Source organism: Pinus tabuliformis, chromosome 9 (genome assembly GCF_031772625.1).
Source record: "Pinus tabuliformis cultivar Carrire ecotype Pingquan chromosome 9, CPIR1, whole genome shotgun sequence".
In the NCBI taxonomy this organism is placed as follows: Eukaryota; Viridiplantae; Streptophyta; class Pinopsida; order Pinales; family Pinaceae; genus Pinus; species Pinus tabuliformis.
In genome coordinates, this window is record NC_142307.1 from 1,768,668,530 (window position 1) to 1,768,678,601 (window position 10,072).

At 36.5% G+C, this 10,072-nt stretch overlaps 1 long non-coding RNA gene across 1 annotated transcript; it reads left to right on the plus strand.

Moving 5' to 3' along the window:
• The first annotated feature begins 9,145 nt into the window (after nt 1-9,145).
• On the plus strand, nt 9,146-9,499 carry LOC149155856 (uncharacterized). Its single transcript, XR_016263107.1, has 2 exons — nt 9,146-9,192; nt 9,308-9,499. It is a non-coding gene; the product is annotated as an uncharacterized LOC149155856 (long non-coding RNA).
• Nucleotides 9,500-10,072: the final 573 nt, after the last annotated feature.

Below are 10,072 nucleotides of genomic sequence, written 5' to 3' on the forward strand. Positions count from 1 at the left end.
AGTCTCCCGAGAAAGGCCTTGAAACAAATTTCAGTGAGGATGGAGACAACGGTACCTGACTTCCCCAACTATAATTAGGACTTCTAGAAACTTCAGTTCCAACTGAAAAAATAGGATGGACGCCTATGCTGAATTGAGGGTCACCTACCATACCTTCTCTCACAAATAGTGCTGCCTAGTTCCAATTTTAAGGACCCGACCCCAGTCGAATTTGCTTTTGCCGAGGGAGATGAATATAATGATAGTTGGTTTCAATTGTGATTAGTATATATGCGGTTAACTTTTAATTATCAACATGATGCTTTATATGTTCATAGGAAAATAGTGTGTGGACACGGTCATGATATACATATTTATATAGCGTGGGTAGAAATACTTATCATTTTTTGCTACTGGATGGCTTATCAAGCGGTTAGGTGGCCAACAGACTTGGTTTCCCTTTGGGAAAGTTGAGGTCAACTAACTACTCATATGTGGATGTAACTTGCTTATATTTAATGAAAATGGAAGGATCTACCAAGCTTACAACAAAAACTTTCCTAAATTTACTTGCACATAGCGCCATTCTCAAGGATTCCACATAAGATAGAATCAAAGAAAAATAAACTCTTAAATCTGAAAGTACTTGAATGCTTCAAACCCAAAACTTTGAATCCAAATATAGGGAACATTCATTTTCTTAAGCTCTCTCCACCATTGGATAGTAAAGCTAGCTAGGGGGTGTTAAATATTAGCATCCAACTATTAGATATGAAATTACATATTTTCTCCCGACATCACTTCATTGCTAACGAGCCTGTTCAGTACCTCGATGAAGTTATCTCGTACCATGTATGCATGGGCCCGTTGCGAGAGAGCCTATTCAATACCTCAGCTGGTTTGCATATAATTTCCACACATATTTAATTTCAACTCTCTTTTACCACCTTTTTGATAAACTTTATTTAGAGAATTACTTTTAGCAATTGGGTGAAGAGGGCGCGGTGGTACAAGAATTTTCTATTCAAGACAATATATGTGATATTAGTTATGTTTGTCTCCCTTAGTCTTCTCTTCATCTACCCAAGTAGAGGATTTTATATGTGGAGGGATATGGGAGGGATTCAAAGAAAAGAATGGATACAATTCATTTCTTTATAAACATGAGCTTGAATTACATGAATAAAATATCAATGTTTCCCATGGTTGATGGTTGATGCATAAGAAAATCGAAAACTTATATGGATGATCTTTGGGTAATGAAAATCCTATTGTAAAGAGAGTAAATATTTCCCCATGCATGCTGACCAATGTTGGATAAGAAAAATATTCCATATAAACCTTGGTAATATCACTAAATCCAATCCAAAGCGAAAATGAAATTGACACACTAAAAAAATTGCAATCAAGGAAAGATAATGCAAATCTGAAAGAAAAGGAAAATATAAAAATCCATGATTGAGAGAAATTTGAACAAGAAAATGTTTCTTATCAAAAGAGTAAAATAAGAAAAACATGTGTGTTATTCTTAAGTTGAGATCTTGATGAATTATATCTTGTAGAGTTATAGGTAATTAGGCTTTTAACACAAAGAATAGGTAGACGTTATGAGAGAAAATGAAGTAAAATAAGATGTCCCTCCCCTTGCAAGTTTTGGTGTTTCAAAATTAAGCCTGCATGAAAACATATTAATGATTATCTAACAAATATGAGGCTTATAAATATATTAAATGAAAGAAAAATATAGGTTGAAAGACTCCTTGATTTAGCTTATTTGCAATTTGATCAACATTACAATTGCTTTTCCTAAAGCAAAAGAAAGCAAAATGAGGAGAAAAAATTCCAAATTTTAGCCAACAGGAGTACTAGATTTTCAAAGAAATTCTTGAGGACCTGCAAAAACAAAACTTTAGATAAGCTAAAACTAAAATAAAAACTGACTCTACAATCAAAATGAAAACTAATAAAAGATAAGCATAAGCATATGAAATTTTACCTTTGAAAAATTTGGCTATGATTTACCTTAAATGTCTTTATTTTCTCCAAATTCCAGGCTTAAATAAGCAATCCCTTCTTATGATCAAAAGTCAAAATGTGAAGAAATTGCAACTTTAATGAAATTCACATATGCCCAAAACCATTAGTTTTATTGACTTAAATCTAAGGCAAGCCTTAAATTAGAAAAGTAATAACTCATGTTCAAGGAATCAGAATTAGATAGAAATAATTAGAAATAAGAATGAGAACAATGAAAAGCTGCCAAATGTACTTCACTTAGTATTGCAACTGCGATTTTCCTCTTTTCCTCTTTAGTTTTGATATCAGCCCCCAAAGGAATGAAGCTAAAGTTCCAACCTATGCACGCACACACACACACACACACACACACACACACACACATATATATATAAAGAGGAATTGGATCATTTAGTAATGAGAATTAGAGAGGAAAAATATATATAATCAAATTGCAAAAAACCCAAATCCAATATATATTAACACCAATCCATTATCTTTTCATATTCTGTGTTTTCTTTCCAATTTTTTGTATTAATATTACAACTACTCGATTATGATAGATGGTGTAGTTTGATTTGAATGGGCAGTGCGTTGACATTTTTAGTGTGCAATTACATCAGCTTGGGAGTTCAAGCCCAAAAATAATAAGGATGTGTACTAAAGGAACAACTGGGATGAATAGAATGGGAGAACGTAGAAATGAAAAATGCTAAGCGTCCAATAGGAAAGTGAAGAGAAAGAGGTGAAAGTGGGCCACAAATGATGAGCTATATCGGCTAAGACGTCTTGACTCTTTCAAATGAATGAGAAAAGGAAATCTTCGAGGTAAGAGGGACATGATGACATGTAAGGTGGATAGCATGGAAATCCAATAAAAATAAACCATAATGCACACATCACATGCTAAGTAAGCCCATAAAATAAAACCCAGATGTTTGTAGAAAGTGCAAATGGGGAATGGCCTGGATTAAGACCTCCACGCTGTGAGGTGGAATAACGCAAGGTGCATGAAAAGAGAATAAAGTGAAGAAAAAGGGGCCCATCTTTCCATGTTATCTTGAAAGGATGAAATCTTGGAAGAAATATAAGAGGCTTAACAAGATAAGGGAGAAACATGTGGGAAGATGTAGAAGGAACGAAAGAGAGTAGACTAATAAGCATCACATAAGGGAGGACCCACATACATCAATAGATGTGTATGTAACCTCGGAAGAGAAAACCAAGAATAAATAAAAAGAGTGTGCTTCCAATGTTTAGCTGGAATAATTACCTCCAGAGTGAAACAAGGGCTACTATAAAATGGTTTGGCTTGACACTGCTTTAAAAAAAAATCATAGGGGTATGGAAATGGGTAGGGATAATTCTTTTCAACTGCTGTAAAATTAATTGTGATTTTTCTTTACCTTTAGGAACCATTTTTTGATTAAGAATTAAAAAATTTAGAGACTGAAGGCGCATGACATAACAAGACAATCAGGAGCCAAGCATTTTGTTTAAGCTATATCAATACAATAGGGAAAATATTGTCATCATTCATCTTGAAAATTTGTAAAGAAAAAGAAATAAAGCAAAGCACTATACAGAACACAAAATTTTAAAATTATGATGAAGAAATGAATACTTCCCTAAACATGTTTGTGACTTGTAAAAGGCAACCCACTAACTTTATTCTAAGGCCAATTTATTTTGTTAGCAAAATCAAGTCTCCAAATTAAGCTAATAAAGATATGCAAAAAAGAAGAACAACAACAATAAGAAACAAAATGTGACTAAAAGAGAAAACAAGTGCTGAAATGAAACTAAATAAATTAATAGTAGATAAGGATGAACATATATACACATACCTAGAAGAATTTGATTGCAAATTTACCTTATAGATCTCAACATTCCCCCATGAATTTTCTTCAAGTTGTTCATATTTTCAAAATCATCTATTTATTTAATCTAAATTAAACAGTAAGTAATGAGCTAACAATTTGCATTCACATTTACTTTGCGAAACAAGAATGTTAAGAGCCACTGTAAGGCTTGCGGGTTGGAAATTAACATTGTCAAAAGCTCTCAATTGTAGCAATTTTTTTGGAGCAAATTCCTAGGAAGAGAGGATATCATGTCATATTTGAATGATATTCTTTTTAACGTTGAGACATTTGGAAAAATTTCACTAATATGTACATGATGCAAATCATTAGAAATTTGCTGCAAAATCAACTCTTTGAAATAATTTTCAAATGGATCCTTGAATTCAGAATAGAGATATAATGAGCATCTCAAAGGATTAGGAGATAAATAAGTTCACTGGCACAAATGTGATACTAAATTCTTAAATGTCTAGATTTGTGGAAGATTTATACCAACAAATAGAATTAATTGATAAGACATGGACCTCAATTGAAATTGAAAAATTAGAAATTTTTTATTTCCATAATCTAAATTTTGAAACCCATTCATATGCTCTTCTACAATATGTTGAGCAGAATTTCAATGTTCTCATAATGGCAACGTAAAACTTCTAAAAATTGGAAGCTAAAAATTGAAAAATCAAACTTAAATTATGGTAAATTAAGGAAAACTAAATCATGATTTACAGTAATATTACAAATGATGTTACAGGCCTGCCAAGATTTATTTGAAGAGATTTCCTTCTCAAAAGTGTTAGTTGAGATAATGATATTGCAATTATTACTAGCATCTACTTGTGGGAGATAAAGATGTTCAAGACCATGAAGAGGAATGGAAACTTGATCATCATAGGAATCATAAATGGGGATGATTTCTTTAAAATGAAAATGATTATTAGTTTGTAAATGAGATTTTTTTGGAAAAAAAATTGAATTAAAATCTCTCTCATTTTAAATTATAGATTGACTTGAAAGATTAGGAATGTGAGGATCTGAAATCACTAGAGGGTGAGGTACTTTAACTATTGAAAATATCAACAAGAAATTTTATAAATAACATCAAGAAGAAAATCCTAATTTAATTTTTCCTTGAATTAAATTAGGAGTTAAATTGTAATTCTAATTCTCATAGCAACTTGTAATAGTTAACTAAGTTCGTAGCAACTTGTAATAGTTAACTAAGTTAATTTGACTTAGTTGGCTCAGTTAATTTAAGTTGGGAATATATCTAGAGTCATTTAGAGTGGTTCCTAAATTTTAGGGGCCCATGTTAAGTTCTTTTGAGTTGTAATTATTTAATCTAGTTTAACCAAGTTAAATTTAGTTAAGCTAGTGAGTAAAAGTAGCAGAGGGCTGGGGACGGAGCGAGGAAGTGGGAAGAGCGGAAGAGCGGAAGAGTAAGGCTGAGGGTTTTTGCGCGGGATTTCCGCCATGGACGAGGGCAGAGGAGGGAGATCCACTCCCTCCTACAGCAAGGTAGTGGTTAACAAGAGCAAGGCCCCTCCAGAATCAGGCAGAAGAAAAACAATGGATGGAGGAAAAAACAGGGAAGAGGAAACAAAAAGCAACAAGGAGAAGGCAAATGTGGGAACAAAAGACAAAGAGGAAAATGACAAAAAAAGGGTACAAAAGACAAGAAACAAAAGGGACCATATAAGCCCAAAGCTGAAGTCACTCCCAGAGTAATCTTAAATAACCCTGAGCTGCAGGGCCACAGGGAGCACATGCAAACTTATGCAATCATATGCAAATTCATGGGACTATGGCCCACCGAAAAGGATTTACAATCATGGATCAGATATCACTGGAAGCCTAAAGGAAGCATTTATCTTCATTTAGGATCCAAGGGTTTTTTCACTGTGGTGTTCACAAACATTGAGGACAAAGACAGAGTGTTTGAAGGTGGGCCCTACTTCTATGCAGCGGCAGGGATCTACATGTGGCCGTGGATGATGAACTTCGTGCTGGAGCGGGAAACCTTTACCTCAGTCCTGGTTTGGGTAAGACTCTATTCGCGACCTCTGGATTATTGGCAAATAGAATCACTAACAACCATAGGAAATAAATTAGGGAGATATGTTAAATCTTCTGAAGCCACAAGAAAAGGAAAATATACCTCCTTTGCTAGGATTTGTGTAGAAATGGACATGTCTGGAGCTCTTCTGGATGAGATCATACTGGAGGTTCATGATGAGGAATGGGTACAGACGGTTGACTATGAGCATATTCCATTTAGATATCGAAAATGTCATGAACATGGACACCTTCTGAGAGACTATCCTCTCAGTAAGGTAGAACACAAAGGCAAACCTAATACAATGAAAGAAACAGATGGCTTTCACAAAGTATCTCACAAAGGTAACAACAACAAAAAAGGGCCGAAACAGCACCAAAGTGGAGACCAAAAAATGAGGCCAAATCAGTTCCAGGTTCTTGAAGAGGAGGAAGACGCAACAGTTGAAAATCAAGTTATGGAGGATGAAGATGATAAACAGGAAAAGGAAGAAGTACAAGTTCAGGAACAGGTAAAAGAAAAACAGAAAGGGATCATGATGAATGAACCAGAGATGGATATGGATCAGGAAATGACCCAGAGCGAGATGGAAATGGAAGACAATGAGTTACAAGAGATTCTCGACAGAGAAAACCTAGACCTAGAAGGGTTCTTGAGTAAGGGAACAACAAATGGAGTAGAATCTCTACCACAAGAAGAATGCAATTGAATAAAGCAGTTATTCTTATGGAAATCTCAGATAAAAGGCTTGGCAGAAGATCACAACAAGTGAAAGATAGGGGAAGCAGTAAAATCAACTCCAGGATTAGCTCCAAGAAACTCGGGGAGAAAAAGGGGCAGGAAAAAGCAGAACAAGCTATTAATGGAATGTGGAAAGCTTATGATAGACTCAGGTAAGATGAAAGACCTAACCAGTTACTCCTTTACCAATATGTAATTATGAAGTTTACAAATTGGAACATCAGAGGTCTAGGTAGTAAAAGAAAACAGAGAATTCTCAATAATAGAATGAAAGGGGTAGCTCCGGATATAATTTTTGTCCAAGAAACGAAAAGCTCTGTCCAAAAAATAAGACAAATCCATAGCAAGTGGCTCAACAGATATGAGTTTATAGAAGTCAAAGCAGAAAATACAGCAGGGGGTATCCTCATCTTATGGAATCCCCCAAAAATAGGTATGATTGATGCGGAAGCATCAAGGAATTATTTTTCAGTTGTCATACAACTTGTAGGAGACATGGATACTTATCTAGTAACGAATGTCTACGGCCCACAAAGATTAGATGACAAAATCAAGTTTATTGAGTCCTTAGTGGACCTTCGAAACAGATTTTCAGGGATACCATGGGTTATAGGAGGAGGTTTCAACATGATTAGATCTCTCTTGAAGAAAAAAGGGGGCACAAGAGTACTAAACAAAGATTCCTCAGCTTTCCAAGGTTTTTCAGAAAACATGAAGCTGGTGGATATTGAGACAAATAATGGTATTTGCACTTGGAACAACAAAAGAGGAGGGGATTATCAGGTAGCTTCCAAGCTTGACAGATTCATGATCTCTGAAGAGCTCATGCTTCTAGACAAGGAAATAACAACAGAGATCCTTCCTTTTGGAGGCTCAGATCACTGGCCGATTCAAATGGAGATCAAGGGCATTGGGACCCCAAGAAACAAACCGTTTGGGTTTGAAAACATTTGGCTTTCACACCCGGACTTTGTCAGCAACATTGAAAAATGGTGGGCTGAAGATCTTCAGATTCAGGGATCATCCATGTTCCTGCTACATAAGAGATTAAAACACATTAAGCAGAAGCTAAAGGAATGGAACCAGAAGGAATTTGGCAATATTTTCACAAGCAAAAAAATTGTAGAACTCAAAATCCTAGAACTCAACCAAGCTCTGATCAAGAACGGCTTTGATAAAGACAAAAATGAACAAGTGGAGAAATATCACCAAGAATGGGAAAGGCCGTGTAATCAAGAAGAAATTTTTTGGAAACAAAAATCTAGGGTTCTATGGCTAAAAGAAGGAGAAGGAAACACTAAATTTTTTCACAGATCTACCATTGCAAATAAAACTCACAACAGAATCTCTTCGATCAAGGACGAGAATGGCCAAATTCTTCAATCCCATGAGGAGATAGATGCAGTGTTAGTTGTTGACACCTAATCTTCATGATTGGGAATTTTATGTAAATAAATAAATTGGGAAGGTGAACAGTCATCGGGAGATGAACTGAACAATCACTCCTATTGTATATAACAATGGGTTACCTATGGAATATACACGAATTAGTTTTCTGAGTTTTCTGCCAAACTGGAGTTACTCCTGGCCTGACATGGTATCAGAGCCAGTCCTAAAAATAGTCGTAACTCCCTTCATCTCTGCCACTGCCTCTGTCCTAAAATAGTCTGCCACTGCCTCAGTGCTGAGCACTGCTCTGCCTCTGTCGATGGCCTGACATGCCCAGAGATGCGTTGGTGCCTCTATGCAGACCTGTCCAAGCATCATTTCGCTCTCATCCAACGCCCATGCCCTTGGCCAAGGAATAACCCTGTATTGCGAGATTGTGCGACCCGTTGACAGTGTTGGTAACTGATCTCGAGCTCGAAGGCGAGCCATCACCGTTCTGAGGGATTCCATGCGCAGCGAAAACGTGGTATTATCGTTTTGATTATCCTTGCGTTTGCATTTCGTTTTGTTTTGATGTTTGAACTTGGGCATCGAGCATCAAATACCTGATGCAACCATAACATCGCCGCTCTTTCCTATGCTATGGGTATAAAACGGATGACCGTAACCCACTGCGAAAAGAGGGAGGTTCTGGTTTCTGTTGGCGGTGCTGAGTTATAGCCTTGTTTTTTATTAACATTTTCTGCCCGGTGATGCTGTGACGAAGTTTGGGGAGGATTGTCTTGACGTTTTGGTGCGGATCTCTTGGAGGAGCAGAGCCAAGATATCAGAGGTAAGTGTGAGCCATTCTGTGCTAATTTCAAGTGTTCTGGGCCGCAGAGCTTGCTGTAGCTACAACAAGGTTGGAGTAACTCGTTGGAGGACCGAGAGGCCTAGTGTTGGGTCTTCTCTCTAAACCGCAGGGACAAGAAGTACACCGCAGCCTGGACAGAGGATATATTCTTTGAACCTTGATCAGAACTCCTTGTGTAGCAGCTCGGTGAATTGTAGTATGGTCCAGGAGGATAAACATGGTATCCTGTTGACTGTGTTGTATTATATGCTTGAGAGTGAACATTGCTGAGGACAGATCTAGACGAGGATTTTGAGGTAGAATAGTGGGCTTTCAGTTGTTTCTCGTGCTTCTGCAGTGCCTTCCACCTTTGTACAGTGGACTGCTAGCTGCCTTTTTTTCCTATTTTTAAAACCTCCATATGTCTTGCAGATCTTGTACTCTTATTGTGCCGAGGTGTTGCTTTTTGGTTTTTCCGCACGGTTCTATTTATTACACAATATATTCAGATTTGTTAATGATAATATCGGCCAAGGCAATTCTTAGTTTTTGTAACTGTATTCAAGTGTTGTAATGACACGTGCATGCAAGGAAAAATGGAGAAAGCTTGTTCTTTCTTGGAAATACTTACCTGCCATTACCAAATATTCTATCCAGAAAGAATGCGAAGCAGTTATTGGTTGTTTTGTTCTTTTTATTATCCAACTCCAACTTTGTAGAGCTCGTAGTTAATACCGTTGCTGCTCCAACTTTGTAGAGCTCGCGGTGAATGACTCATTATTTCTAAACAACCAAAATTGTTTCCCACAGAAATTTTTTGAGTACAACTTCACTGTATATCAACAGAAAGTTTTTTTTTTTATCAGCAGAAGTATTTTTTTACAGAATGCATTCAATCATCTCTATGGTAGGAATAGTTCTCACTGGCAAGGAGAACTACCCTGAATGGTCCCGGATGATAAAACACACCCTCATCTTCAATGAGTTGTGGAAGGGAGTGTGTGTCAGAGAAGGAGACAATGACCCAGTGCAGCCTACATCAGACAAAGAGCTCGTCATTTGGGAAAACAAGAACAGCAAAGCCTATGCATTAATCGCAGCATCTGTAAATGAAGAAGTAAGTCGCCATATTTCATCATATTCAACTGCCTTTGAAGCTTTACAAAAGCTGAAAGAACTCTATGACTCACATTTTGC